This window comes from Salvelinus fontinalis, chromosome 22 (assembly GCF_029448725.1).
Source record: "Salvelinus fontinalis isolate EN_2023a chromosome 22, ASM2944872v1, whole genome shotgun sequence".
Classification (NCBI taxonomy): Eukaryota; Metazoa; Chordata; class Actinopteri; order Salmoniformes; family Salmonidae; genus Salvelinus; species Salvelinus fontinalis.
The window spans coordinates 31,219,021-31,233,019 of record NC_074686.1 but is presented as its reverse complement, the minus strand read 5'-3'; the positions used below and the strand labels follow the sequence as shown (position 1 = coordinate 31,233,019).

Below are 13,999 nucleotides of genomic sequence, written 5' to 3'. Positions count from 1 at the left end.
TACTTGATTGATGAATTAACATCACTAATTAGTTAGGAACTCCCCACACCTGGTTGTCTAGGGCTTTATTGAAAGGAAAGACCAAAAACCTGCAGACACAAGGCCCTCCGTGGAATGAGTTTGACACCCCTGCCATACAGTCATTGATTGCCACCCATTAACGAGGAGTGCCCCTTCGATTGTCGGGATTTGTTGTGTTGTAATTGGTCAAAATCCCTAGCATCGTTGCTCGAGTCTCGGAGGAGAGGAGCCAACCAGCAGACGGCGGAGAAAAAGAGGAAGTGAAAACATAATCTGGAGCGGAGGAGAGGGACAGAACACGCACGACTGACTGTGACACAAACTCTGAACATCAGCGTTTTGCTACATGAGAAGTTCCATCGCTTGGCCAGGTTGGTAAAAAATAAAACGTTATTTCATTTAGCCTAATAGAAAGCATGCAGTTTCTTCTTTTCCTCTACTAGTTTAGGATACACGCCAGAATGAACTGCTCAATAAATTGTCAATAGTCGGTGTTCGACTCGCTACTGTAGCCAGTATTTCTGCTATTGTTACATTGTATTATACACTATACAGTAGAATAGTTTGCGCGCCCTGGAAATGTTATCAATCGGCTACTTTTCTGCAGGAGTGGGCGCCGCGGTTCTGGGTGCCGCGGTTCTGGGCGCTGCTCTGTTGATTGACAAGCTCGCTCAAAACAGTTCAGCGGCTCATGAAGTTGGCGCGTCCGCACTGGAATTCCAATGAAAGAGTTCTCGTATGAAGTCGTTGTTTGTTGAAACACAAGTGGATAGCTTGTTTACAAAACACCCCTGTCCAGACTTTATCCCTGGTTGCATTGGCCACTGTAAACAAACATGAATTACAGGAGAGAAGTCCCTGGTCCAGCTTTGGCCACTGTTGTGTAAACAAACGTTAATTACAGGAGAAAAGTCTGCAGCCTATATACCCCTGCTTCCAATGCAGGTGTTTTTGAGCATATTCACTCTCTAGTTTTACTTGTCTTTATTCTAGGATGGAGATGCATGCATGCAGGCTATGGTTTGAACCACAGTCAATTCAATGTCATTAATCACATTGTGGGTATCATTGTAGGCTAGAATATGTTTTCTACAGATTGGATCATTATCTTGAAGTGCTTTGATGCTCTCCTACAAGAAATGGTTGATTTGAGATCTAAGACACACACACCCCAGGAGGTTGGTGGCAATTTAATTGGGGAGGACGGGCTCATGGTAATGGCTGGAGTGGAATCAGTGGAATGGTATCGAAAACAGTTTGATGCCATTCCATTTTCTCTGTTCCAGCCATTATAATGAGCTGTTCTCCCCTCAGCAGCCTCCACTCTCATGTTATTTGAGCTTCATCTGACTGTCTTGTGTGTTTTGACAGTACCTATGAGGATTTCAGAGGCCTTTTCCCAGAGGGCAGAGCAGTTTCTGAGCCACCAACCTGGTCTCAGAGCATTTTCATATTATTCTATATGTAAATCCGAGACACTCCATTTAGTTACATTTTGTATGAATGAATTTGTTGATGTCCATCACCCATTTTTGTGTGATATGTTATGAATTACAATTTGTATTATATGTTACAAATTTGCCAAACAGACAATATGTTACGAATTTGCTAGATGGCTAACGTTAGCTAGGCTAGGGGTTAGGTTTAAGTTTAGGAGTTGGGTTAAAGGGTTAAGGGAAGGGTTGGCTAACATGGTAGGTAGTTGCAAAGTACTGTAGCTAAAAAGTAGTATGTAGTTGACATTTTGCTAATTAGCTAAAATGCTAAAGTTTTCTGTGATGATATATATTCAAACTTGTAACCTTTTGGGTTGCTAGACGTTCACGTTATATCCCCACTCATCCACCCCGACCATGTAACCGTACAAAACGTAACATATAATACTAACTTGAGTGTCCCGGGATTTACATTTACTATGTTACATCTATTGCTATGAGACCAGGCTGGAGCACCTCATCCATGCTCCATTAACCAGAGGAGATGTGTGTGTTGTGATGGCACAGCAGTGCCAGTGTCATCATGCCAGAGTGATATACAGTACCAGTCAACGGTTTGGACACACCTACTCATTCAAGGGTTTTTCTTAATTTTGACTATTTTCTGCATTGTAGAATAATCACAACTATGAAATAACACACATGGAATCATGTAGTAACCAAAAAAGTGTTTCTTCAAAGTAGCCACCCTTTGCCTTGATGACAACTTTGCACACTCTTGGCACAATATAGATAAATATATTTAGATTTGGTTAACACTTTTATGGTTAGTACATGAGTCCATATGTGTTATTTCATAGTTTTGATGTCTTCACTATTGTTCTACAATGTAGAAAATAGTAAAAAAAAAAAAGAAAGAAAAACCCCTGAAATAAGTAGGTGTGTCCAATCTTTTGACTGGTACTGTAAACACACACAGAACATACTGGCTCCCACTGAGTATGGCTGCTAGATGTTCTGGGTGTCAGGATGGCAGTAGGTAGATGCTGCTCTATTGGATGTACTGTATTTATGGAGTATCATTGGACATGAAGGCCAGTGTAGACTAGGTTAAGATAATGTGTATTGATATTGGTCTTGGATTGGGGTCCTAATAATAATCATTTGGTGGTTGTTTACATTTGTCCCATTTCACACATGTACACGTGTGTATTAATACCCATGTGTGAATTAGAATAGTGTTTTTTTGCATATCCCAACTCCCCCTGAGACACCCTTGGTGGGGTCATGACCAGGGTCAGCCATGATCAACGGCGACCCTGGAGCGATGATGGTTCAGGGATTTATCACCTTGTTGGCTCTGGGGTTCGACCTAGCGACATTTTGGTTACTTGCTCAGCGCTTTAACCGCTAGGCTACCTGCCGCCCTCAGTTGCCCACCGTTACATCGTTCCTCTGTTGCATCTACATGCTCTGCCATAAGGACTTTTGGTATGAGGCTTATGATTTGAGATTACAACTTGTTAAAATCAGGCAGTGTACTGTATGCTTTCATCTGACAAGATCATTTTGTAAGTCAAATCGTGACAAAGTACAAATCTGTGTCAAAATTGATGTGGTGTCTCACACTTGATGCTTCCATAACTCTACACAACAATCTAGTCTTACATCCTTTTCCTAACTCTCCTAACTCTTCTTCACTCCTGGAGGACCGGTGTGTCAGATCTGGAAGGCCTTGACTAGCAGCCCAGAAGTGATGTGTGTCAGGTCTGGAAGGCCTTGACTAGCAGCCCAGAAGTGATATGTGTCAGGTCTGGAAGGCCTTGACTAGCAGCCCAGAAGTGATATGTGTCAGGTCTGGAAGGCCTTGACTAGCAGCCCAGAAGTGATATGTGTCAGGTCTGGAAGGCCTTGACTAGCAGCCCAGAAGTGATATGTGTGTCAGGTCTGGAAGGCCTTGACTAGCAGCCCAAAAGTGATGTGTGTGTCAGCAAAATATCATGCATTTTATAGACACCTGAAGAACAGTATGTCAAAGGAATGTACACACAGGGGAAATACTGTTTTACTGGTCATAACACACACACACACACACACAGGGAAAAAGAGTGTTTAACTGGTCATTACAAGCGTCTGCTAACTTCTCGACTAAATAAAAATGTTTTCCCCTCAAATGTTTCCCATTATAAGCCTCATTGATGGAGAGGAATTCAGTTTAAGCACAGTAATAATGTGGAGATCGGCGTGTGTAATAAACCAGAGTCTCCGAGTAGGACTGCTGATATAGGATAACGTCCTCCCTGTCCATAATAATCTGAATTATTATCACCTAAAAAGCTGAACTCATCCCAAATCAGCACTCCTACTCTGAGACGCTTGATACATACTTTGTCCCCAGATGAGGTTTCTGACTGAAAGGAGTGCTGATTCGGGATCTCCACTTTGAGAGAGGGTGGGGGGTGGGGGGGGTGGGGGCTCATTCAGATTCACCACAAATGCGCCTGGGTGCTCATAAATTATACTCTGCAGTTTGGCACCCTCCCACCTCCAAGTGCAACCTTCGCAATTTATGAATAGAAAACCTCGCCTGGCAGTCCTCCTTTCTCTGTCTGTCTGTCTCTGATTTAAGGGCTACAAAGCCCCCTCAAGTAGGGTTGACATTCTGTTATCCTACAGCCAACTCAACAGAGTTAACTGTACAGTTCACAGATAAATAATCAGGTAAATGATAGTATCTCCTCACCTTGCCCACTCCACTAGCATTCCAGTTGTACTCAAGAAGACTTTGGTCCTAATGACTTTAGTGTTTGTCAGATGTTCCTGACTGTTTTGTTTTTAGCATCCCACCACCACCACAGACCATCCCACCAGCACAGACCATCCCACCAGCACAGACCATCCCTCCACCACAGACCATCCCACCAGCACAGACCATCCCTCCACCACAGACCATCCCACCACCACAGACCATCCCACCACCACAGACCATCCCACCAGCACAGACCATCCCTCCACCACAGACCATCCCTCCACCACAGACCATCCCACCAGCACAGACCATCCCTCCACCACAGACCATCCCACCACCACAGACCATCCCACCAGCACAGACCATCCCTCCACCACAGACCATCCCACCACCACAGACCATCCCACCACCACAGACCATCCCACCACCACAGACCATCCCACCACCACAGACCATCCCACCACCACAGATATTTGAACCAGTTTGCTAACTGATAGTTATGTACTTGGTCTACCCTTTTCCAGCTGTCTGTGGAAGAGTTGGTATGTAGCGTTTTGGTATTTAGTTCCCTGTAGTATGAACCAGTCAGATCAACGTTTTAGTGTTTTGCATTTATCTAAGTATAGCCTAGCATTGTGCGGGTGTGTGGTTTCTCTCTCTGGTGTGTGTGTAGGCAGCGTGGTGCTGTGGTGTGAGTGTATCAGCATGATGTTGGATGTGTTGATCATATTTCTCTCTGTTATATACATGTGGTCTCCATTAGCTGGAGCATGCTGGTGTGCGACCCAGCCGTTCACACAGGTTGACTCCAGCTGTGGACTCCGTGTGTGTTAGAGTATCGGTCACTGGTCTCTCCTACTGCTGCGTTCATTGGAGCGACCTTCTTCTCGTCACGCTCCTGCTCTCTTCAACCTCTCCTTTTCTCTTTTTTTCCTTCTCTCCATCGCTGTCGTGGATCTCCACATGAAAATATTATGAAGGGGACTGCTGATGTACACGGATCAGTGAGAAATTCAGCCTTGATCCTGATGGCTTGACCATGATGAAGACAGCCGGTGTAAAAATCCACCCCTCTGCTCCTCTGATGCACAGACACTGCCACAAGATAAAGGTCATAGTATATTCATTCAGTGGTTATCAGAGTTCTACACTAAAACGACAGGAGGATCACGCTCCCTGGTCACTGGGCCTTCTGCTAATGTATAGCTCCTGTTAGTGTTTCCCCTCATTTTCAGGGCGTGGTACAAAGGCCCCAAAAACAACATCCAAGCCCCCTGGCATCATTTCTCTGGCCTGCTTTTGTTTGTCTATATACTATGGTATTTACGGTATGTTAATAGCTGCACACACCTCTGTTCTGATCCCGTCTCTACTGTAGACTATATAGCCTCTGTTCTGATCCCGTCTCTACGGTAGACTATATAGCCTCTGTTCTGATCCCGTCTCTACTGTAGACTATATAGCCTCTGTTCTGATCCCGTCTCTACGGTAGACTATATAGCCTCTGTTCTGATCCCGTCTCTACTGTAGACTATATAGCCTCTGTTCCGATCCCGTCTCTACGGTAGACTATATAGCCTCTGTTCTGATCCCGTCTCTACGGTAGACTATATAGCCTCTGTTCTGATCCCGTCTCTACGGTAGACTATAAAGCCTCTGTTCCGATCCCGTCTCTACGGTAGACTATATAGCCTCTGTTCTGATCCCGTCTCTACTGTAGACTATATAGCCTCTGTTCCGATCCCGTCTCTACTGTAGACTATATAGCCTCTGTTCCGATCCCGTCTCTACTGTAGACTATAAAGCCTCTGTTCTGATCCCGTCTCTACTGTAGACTATATAGCCTCTGTTCTGATCCCGTCTCTACGGTAGACTATATAGCCTCTGTTCTGATCCCGTCTCTACTGTAGACTATATAGCCTCTGTTCCGATCCCGTCTCTACGGTAGACTATATAGCCTCTGTTCTGATCCCGTCTCTACGGTAGACTATATAGCCTCTGTTCTGATCCCGTCTCTACGGTAGACTATAAAGCCTCTGTTCCGATCCCGTCTCTACGGTAGACTATATAGCCTCTGTTCTGATCCCGTCTCTACTGTAGACTATATAGCCTCTGTTCCGATCCCGTCTCTACTGTAGACTATATAGCCTCTGTTCCGATCCCGTCTCTACTGTAGACTATAAAGCCTCTGTTCCGATCCCGTCTCTACTGTAGACTATATAGCCTCTGTTCTGATCCCGTCTCTACGGTAGACTATATAGCCTCTGTTCTGATCCCGTCTCTACACTGACAGTGATTCACAGGCCTGTCCCTTACCCTGATGGAGAGCACTACATCACATTCTCCCTATGCTGTAGCTCTGCCGTCCGTGTGTGTCTGCGTGAGTCTCTCCCTCCCTGCTCCCTGTCCGTGCCTTGTGCATTACGGACGCGGCATGCCAGTCACAGCCACAGCTCTCTTCTCCTCCGTCTCTCTCCCCCCTGCCGCTCACAGCGCAGGATGCAGGTGTCATCAAAGCCTGGCCCTGATGGGAGAGGGCAACACGGATGGATGGATGGATCGTGAGATGAACTGGAAATAAAGCATAACGTTAGATTGGATGGAGAGAGAGATGGACCAGGTTGCTCGGTTTCTAAGAAACCATGAGCACTCTTGCTCTCTCTCTCTGTGTGTGTCTCTTACTCCTCCCCCCTCCCTTGACTGACCCTCTTGTTATCTCTTTGATCTGTTTCTCATTTCCACTCCAGTAAGGTTTGGCTATGCAAATGAAGCCATAGCCTAATAAAACAACACTGCGTACGCAAACCAAATTGATGGGCTCCTTTTTACCACATCAAGGAAAGAAAATTGCATAAGGCTGGCATTTAATAATTATGATACCAAGATAGATGTTTTATTTGAAAGAGACTAATATTTGAGAGATATTGTGGCGATTTGTTTTAAGGATGTAGTACTAGCTAAATGAACTCCAGATATTCATTTCCAAACACTAATTAGGTCTACAAATGTGTTAATGCTTTCTCTGCGAGAGCTTGTTTCATACTTCTTCTGTGGTGTTGTGATCTTTATACTGACCCTGAATTCTGGATACCAGTGTGTGTGTGTGTGTGTGTGTGTGTGTGTGTGTGTGTGTGTGTTGTGGTGGAGTCATGTTCCCAGGGCAGTGATACACTGTCTTAAGTTGACTCTGTCATTCATCGCAGGCTGACCTTGAGTTTAACAACAGCTCACAAACACAAAACCTGGAATCTGACTGTCAGATAATAGAAAATTCAAGAAAAGCAGTGAGTTTGTCCCAAATGGCATTGCAACCTATTCACTATGTAGTGCACTACGTTTGCTGGGGGCCCATAGGGCTTTGCTCAAAAGTAGTGCCCTATAAAGTAAGGAATAGGGTGCCATTTGGGACGCATCCAGAATCTGTGATGTTTTCTCTGTATCTTTGGTATTTTCAGCCAGTCATTTTCACACTTTCATGCTTTTCATCACCCGGTAGAAAGGGGGGGGGGGGGGGGACAGAGATAGATCGACGCCTCAGTAATATTCATCTTTGTCCTCAAATGAGGAGCCTGTCTGCCTGTGTGGTGATTCTGAATCTGCTCACAGAGCATCTGCCGGACACTCCAGATTAGAACATCAGGAGCCATAACAACTGCTCCGGTTTGGATTATGTATCGCTCGTTGCCAGGGTGATTTGGCGCCCCTCCCCCCTGTCTGTCACATCCCTTGCTCTCCCAGGAGGCAGATGTGTATTCAGTTACAGCAACATCTGTGGAAGTGTGATCGCACACGCACACACACACACACCTGGTGGGACCAACTGGAGCATGGGGAGAGGGGGGGGGGGCTAGCTGTGAGGAGATTTGTTTCTCTTTTCCTTGTGTGGATTTATCTTCTGCGGTTGCTACAGCAGAGCAGACAGTGTTGGGAATAGGGGCCCATAGGGGCTCTGGTCAAAGCTAGTACACTATGTAGTGAACAGCCTGTTTGGGTCAACATTGCAGCTGGATGGAAGAGGACCCTCAAGGCATTTTCTTATTTTGCTGAACTGGAATTCTCACTGTCACCATCGTTGGCAAGTCAATCCCCCCACCACATCTGCAGGCCACCTGCTGTGGAACTTTGTCACAGATTCTCAACTCCCCAGAGCGAGTGTCTACAAATAAAGAGGGACAGTGCTTTTGATGCCAGCAGCAGCACTTGCCACTCTAATAGTCTAGGACTGGCTGGCTGGCTGGGCTGGAGGCTTGTGTGTTGAAGGTAGTCTCTTTGCCTGGAGGGGCAGACTGAGATCTGTCTAACTGGTCTGTGTGCATTTCTGAATCCAGACAGACGGTCTAGATAGAATGAAACAACGTGAAGGAAGGAGCCCCAGTAGAAAAACAGGACAGAGTGTGTCCTTCGAACAGGGTGGAGGAGGGGGAATGCCCCAGACTAGTGGAAGGTGAGCCACCACTTCCTGCATCATGTGATCTGATCTGGTTCCTGTACGAACGGATACTTTGCAGGAAACAAGGCAACATAGTGTCATCTTACAACCCCTTTTGCTGTGGTTGTTTCTCAATGTATTCATATGAGTCTGGCCTCTTGAGTTGAACACATCATGTGAAACAAGATCTGTTGTTCCTCTGAATTCACAGCATCGTGACAAATGGATGCTATTTGATGACATCATTATAATGACATATTACCCGTCGCAATGAGAGCTCAGTTTGAAGCACAGCAGAGGCCTTGCTCTTCATGTTTGTTCTCTCTCCCGGTTACACAAAAGTATGGGTTACATGCAATAATTAACCCAGAAAAAACAACAATTATGCCGTTTTAAATTCTCTTTATGTTCATGATGTTCATATCCCAAAATAGACAAGAGTTCAATCGCATGAAACTACTACACCATAAGTGTAGGGTGAGTCCCCTGAGCAGTGTCGTAGACATTTTACTAGAGGAAAGAATAACAGCCCTCTGCAAACCCAATGAAAGGTGTAACCCAGGGTTCCTCAACTGACGGCCCAAATTTGGCCCACGTGTGATTTAAAAAAAAAACATTTTTAAATTTGGCCCCCCAATTAATTGTTTTAATTGATGGAGATTAAAGACTAAAAACAGCGAATCAGCTCCAAGTGATTCTTTTTTTGGGGAAATCTGTTCCAAAGTATTACCACGCATAATAGAGAGATATACGCTGAGTGTACAAAGCATTAGGAACACCTTCCTAATATTGAGTTGCACCCCCTTTTGCCAATCTACACTGATTAAAGTGGATTTAACAGGTGATATCAATAAGGGATCATAGCTTTCACCTGGATTCACCTGGTCAGTCTGTCATGGAAAGAGCAGGTGTTCCTAATGTTTTGTACACTCAGTGTATGATCGCATACAAATGTTTTAGTAAAATATTTAATCTGTTTGGGCTTCTTGTGGTCAATTTGAGTCTATAAATGATTTGTAATCATGTCCCTGTTACGAATCCCTTTGGCCCGGCAGTCTAGGGGGGGATGGTATCGAGAGCCGTAACATAACTTATGCAAAGTGTAATAGTGACAAAGTAACGGTGAGAACGAAATAACCACGACAACTTAAATTCTACCGTCAAACGCAGGGTTTATTAGTCAAACGCAGGGTTTATTAGTCAAACGCAGGGTTTATTAGTCAAACGCAGGGTTTATTAGTCAAACGCAGGGTTCATTAGTCAAACACACGGTAATGGGGGGGCAGGAAAAGGGGCTGAGCTGGACCCAAGGAAAGAAACAATAAGCATCCAAAAACACCCCTAAGCTAGTCTAGCCTATTTCAACAACAGCTAACTAACTAACCAAAAATACAGTGGGTGGTCCGCCCAGTTCTAACTAGTGTATTTAACAAAGTTTACCTACGGGTAGTGTATGCCCATGGGCGAACTGTCTGGTTACCCCCTTTTCCCACTATCAAACAAACACCATAAAACACAATACTCACAGGTGGGGACAAAGTGACATGTAGATGCTAAACCACACAAGAGATCTACAAACATATGGCATTTACAGAGAGATGGCTACACAAAGAGATCGAGCTCCAGAGTAAACAACTGACAGGGTTTTTAAACCAAGGGAAAGGGAATGTGATTGGGTAGGAGAAAAGGAGCAGGTGTATTCTGATTAGGGACTGATTGACGACTGATTGGGGAATGATGATTGTCACCTGTGAGTAGGGGAGAAGGAGAGAAAAGAAATACACACAGGATACACACAGAATACTTGTATCCGTAACAGCCCCCCCCCCCTGACCATCCGCTCAAGAAAACATCTGCCCACGGCTGAATCTAGTTGATGACCCCTATTTTAGTCTGACTGAAGCAGAGGGATGAAAGGCCTATGTGCGTCCCAAATCTATCTAGTGCACTACTTAACCCAGGCCCATAGGACAATGGTCAAAAGTAGTGTGCTATGAAGGGAATAGGGTGCCATTTGGGATGCAACCCTAGTGCCCAGGTCCAGCACCCTGCAGTGTGGTCAGAGGGCCCATGGCTAGCACCCTGCCGAAAAGCACCATCACACCACCTCCTCACAAAGACGCTGAGTAGGTGAAACCAAAAATCTAAAATTTGGACTCATGAGACCAAAGGACAGATTATCACTGGTCTAATGTCCATTGCTCATGTTTCTTGGCCCGAGCAAGTCTCTTCTTATTATTGGTGTCCTTTAGTAGTAGTTTCTTTGCAGAAAATCGACCATGAAGGCCTGATTCACACAGTCTCCTCTGAACAGTTGATGTTGAGATGTGTCTGTTACTTGAACTCTGTGATGCATTTATTTGGGCTGCAATTTCTGAGGCTGGTAACTCTAATGAACTTATCCTCTGCAGCAGAGGTAACTCTGGGTCTTCCTTTCCTGTGGTGGTCCTCATGAGAGCCAGTTTCATCATAGCGCTTGATGGTTTTTGCAACTGCACTTGAAGAAACTTTTATAAGGTTCTTGAAACTTTCTAGATTGTCTTAAAGTTATGATCGATTGTCATTTCTCTTTGCTTATTTGAGCTGTTCTTGCCATAATGTGAAATTGATATTCTGCCTAATAGGGCTATCTTCTGTGTACCCCCTCTACCTTGTCACAACACAACTGATTGGCTCAAACGCATTAAGAAGGAAAGAAATTACACAAATGAACTTTTTAACAAGGCACACCTGTTAATTGAGATGCATTCCAGGTGACTACCTCATGAAGCTGGTGGAGAGAATGCCAAGTGTATGCAAAGCTGTCATCAAGGCAAAGGGTGGCTACTTTGAAGAATTTCAAATAAAAAAATATATTTTATTTTGCATAACACTTTTTTGGTTACTACATGATTCCATATGAGTTATTTAATGGTTTTGTTATTTAAATGGTCTGTGTAATATATATATATATATATATATATATATATATATATATATATACACGACTTTGACACACACATACACTACACGTGTACAATAAATACACACATTTATTTTATTCCTTTTGTATTCTGTCCATGTGACAAATAGTTAGTTTTTATTGGCTTTGTAAAGGCATGGGTATAGAGATGAGGGTGGTAAAGCAAACAATGGAGGCATGAGGTAAATGTCAGTAAAAGATGGAGTCTGCAGTAGGGGGAAACAGCACCAATGGCCGGCCCCACCACCGCTCTTGTTTTTGTTGCTGAACTAAGGGTGATTTGTTTTTATTTTTAATATACATGTTGTGCTCTTCTATCGGTTGTTCACAGATGTCAGACGGGAAAAACTGTGTTGGTTGTTTGCAGTAACTTATATGTTGTTGTAATATTGCAAACGGATGTGGCTGTTTCCACATGAAGGATTCCAGATTTTAAATGTCCCCAGCCACCAGTATACAGTATCATTTCTCTGACATAGCCCAGGCTGTGTGGGGCCTAGCTATTGGCAGAGTTGTTGAAGGTGGTCCATGTAGCTAGCTACTAGCTGTTCAGTGAGCCTGATCTGCAGGGGTGAGGAATTACGCTGTGGTCCTAGTACTTCTGGCAGCAGGGATGGGGGTACAGGGGGAACTCTGTGGGGGGGGGGGGGCTACGACTGTGTTTTGTAAAATCCAGACCTCCCTGGAACTCACCCAAGCCTGCTGGAGGTGGGGTATCAGTCACAGCTGGGGGGCCAGGGGGGCCCAGGGAGCGGTAGGAGGACAGCTGGCAGAACGAGAGGGTGTGTTTGTGTGCCTCCACGAGCACTATGAGCGTCCATGTGATTGAAGATCACAGTATCTCCTTTGTTCCCCTCTGCCTGATCTGCCGTGCTGGTCACAGATTGAGACTATGTCTGGTCTCCAGTGCTGGTCACAGAGTGACTCTCTGTCTAGTGAGTGCTGGTGACTGTGGCCATTCACAGCATTCTGCACCTCAGCAGGGGGAGTGGCGGGGAGGGAGAGATGCAGAGCTGTCTCTCCTGACAAGATCCCTCTGCACTGTGTCGTTCCTCCACCGTGGGAGTGTGTGTCCTGTGAATGGGAGGATGTTTGGGACCAGCACGTTAATTGTATTTTATTTATTAACCTTTTATTTTTTAACAGGGTGTTATATTAAGTCTCTTTTTCAAATGAGCTCTGCACAGTACAAACACACACGTAAATACAAAACACAATAAAGTACTAAATTACCTCACTTCGATCATTCCCCACTAATGTTTTACATTCCCTACAGGGCAGGCAAGCCTGAGCCTCCCCTGCAACATGATCCACATCTGTGGAGCATTTAAACTAGTACCGTCTCTCCCTAAATCAGAAGCCACCCTCGGAACCTCTTGCACTATCCAATCTTGTGCGCTTGTACTGTATTCTATGGTAACTGTACTGTATTCTATGGTGACTGTACTGTATTCTATGGTGACCTTGACCAGTGTGGTCAGATACGTTGGACGTTTCTGCAGGAGCGCTTTGTAAAGTAACAGAAGGGAATGCTGCTCTCTTACGTACCGAGGCCCAACCCACCTTTTGATACAATACACAATGGTGAGTTCTAAAACCCTCCCTAGTCATTTTTATCTAACTAGGCAAGTCAGTTAAGAACAAATTCTTATATACATTGACTGCCTAGGAACAGTTGGTTAACTGCCTTGTTCAGGGGCAGAACGACAGATTTTTACCTTGTCAGCTCGGGGATTCGATCTTGTAACCTTTCGGTTACTAGTCCAACACGCTAACCACTAGGTTACCTGGGCACAATGGGAAAACAGCATCTAGAGGTTTAGGTGTGGAAGCTTCCGCAAGCCAGTAGATTATATCCCGGTAATCTAAAACAGACAAAAGTTGCCTGGACAACTTCCTTTCTATTATCAAAAGACGGACATGCTCTATTTCTGTAAAAATAATCACATTTTGATCATCAATTTCTTTACCAGCTCAGTAACATGCATATTTATCATCTAGCCAGATACCAAGATCAAATTTAATTTGTCACGTGCCGAATACAACAGGTATAGATAGACCTTACTGTGAAATGTTGACTGAAAATCCCTTAACCAACAATGCAGTTTAACGAAAAATAAGAGTTAAGAAATAATATTCTAAATAAACTAAATTACAAAAATAAGTAACACAATACAAAAACGCCGCTATGTAGAGGGGGTACCGAGTTGATGTGCGTGTGTACATGTACAGGTTAGTCAAGATATTTACCAGAGGGAACTCGTTTGATTTGTGTTCTGTTCAGGCTAGTCATTTCAAGGTCACTTAAGGCGACGTTATGTGACCTAGGCGTTATGGGACCTAGATAATAGCATGGATCTTGTTTTGTTTACATTAAGTATTAACTTAAGATCCAAGAGGGA

At 44.4% G+C, this 13,999-nt stretch overlaps 1 protein-coding gene across 4 annotated transcripts in view; it reads left to right on the top strand.

The window, feature by feature from the left end:
• The first annotated feature begins 225 nt into the window (after positions 1–225).
• Positions 226–13,999, top strand: part of LOC129820197 (engulfment and cell motility protein 1-like) — a 167,160-nt gene continuing 153,386 nt past the window's right edge. For 3 of the 4 annotated variants that reach the window (XM_055877194.1, XM_055877192.1, XM_055877187.1), the window contains exon 1: positions 227–392. The gene's annotated coding sequence lies outside the window, so the exon portion shown is untranslated. Of the gene's footprint in view, positions 393–13,999 lie in introns of all 4 variants that reach the window. The other variant, XM_055877191.1, reaches the window with a different exon arrangement.